Source organism: Mus pahari, chromosome X, assembly GCF_900095145.1.
Source record: "Mus pahari chromosome X, PAHARI_EIJ_v1.1, whole genome shotgun sequence".
Classification (NCBI taxonomy): domain Eukaryota; kingdom Metazoa; phylum Chordata; class Mammalia; order Rodentia; family Muridae; genus Mus; species Mus pahari.
In genome coordinates, this window is record NC_034613.1 from 48,541,898 (window position 1) to 48,542,916 (window position 1,019).

Sequence of the window (1,019 nt, forward strand, 5' to 3'; positions counted from 1 at the left end):
ATGACTATGTCAACTCTTATAAAGGCGAACATTTAATTTAATTGGGATTGGCTTAAAGTTTCAGAAGTTTAGTCCGTTATCATCATGATGGAAAACATGGTAGGATGGAAGCAGATGTGGCACTAGAGAAGTAGCTGAGAGATCTACTTCTGGATGGGCAAAGCAGAAGGAAGAGAAAGAGCCACTGGGACTGGCTTGGGCATCTGAAAGCCCAAAGTGCACTCTCACTGATACAGTTCCTCCAACAAGGCCACACCCACTCCAATCAGGCCATACCTCCCAAATCCTTATGCCTGTGGGGGATCATTTTCATTCAAACTACTACACTAGCTGAGATTTCAAGTAATGAATGTAACCTCTCTGAACTTCAGTTCCTTTGTCTGTACAATAGGAAACAGTGTGTTTGGAAGTTCACTGAAAGTTAAAATTTGACTGAATGCAATCAAGCTGCATAAACCCTAAGCAATTTAACCCATTTGACAAATTAAATTTATTGAGTGTGCTTGTCACTTTAAAAAAGTACATGATTAGTGGAACCATCAGCCTTTGTCCTAGAAACTTCCACCACAAGGGCCCTGGGAATCAAGGCTGGAACTCATGTCATCAAGCTTAGCAGCAGGTGCCTTTATCTGCTAAGACACCTCACTGCTCCTCAAAAGGATCCCGGAAGAGTTTACTAAAGAATCTCTTGCCATCTCTATTCAAGATCAGACCAGAAAGCCGCGTTAGTGTGATGGTGTGTGGCAATGGTGTGAAAATCATAAATTGGGAAGGAAGAAATTTTAATTTTCCTTCACAGGCGATAAGATAGCCTATATACACCACCCTAAAACAAACAAAACACAAAACAAAACAAACACCCAAATCCCAGCCAGTCAGAATAAAGCATATACTGCAGCCTACCTTGTAGTGACTGAAGGCCACTTATTATTATTATTATTATTATTATTATTATTATTATTATTATTATTATTATTTTCTTTATTTACATTTCAAATGCTATCCCAAAAGTTCCCTAT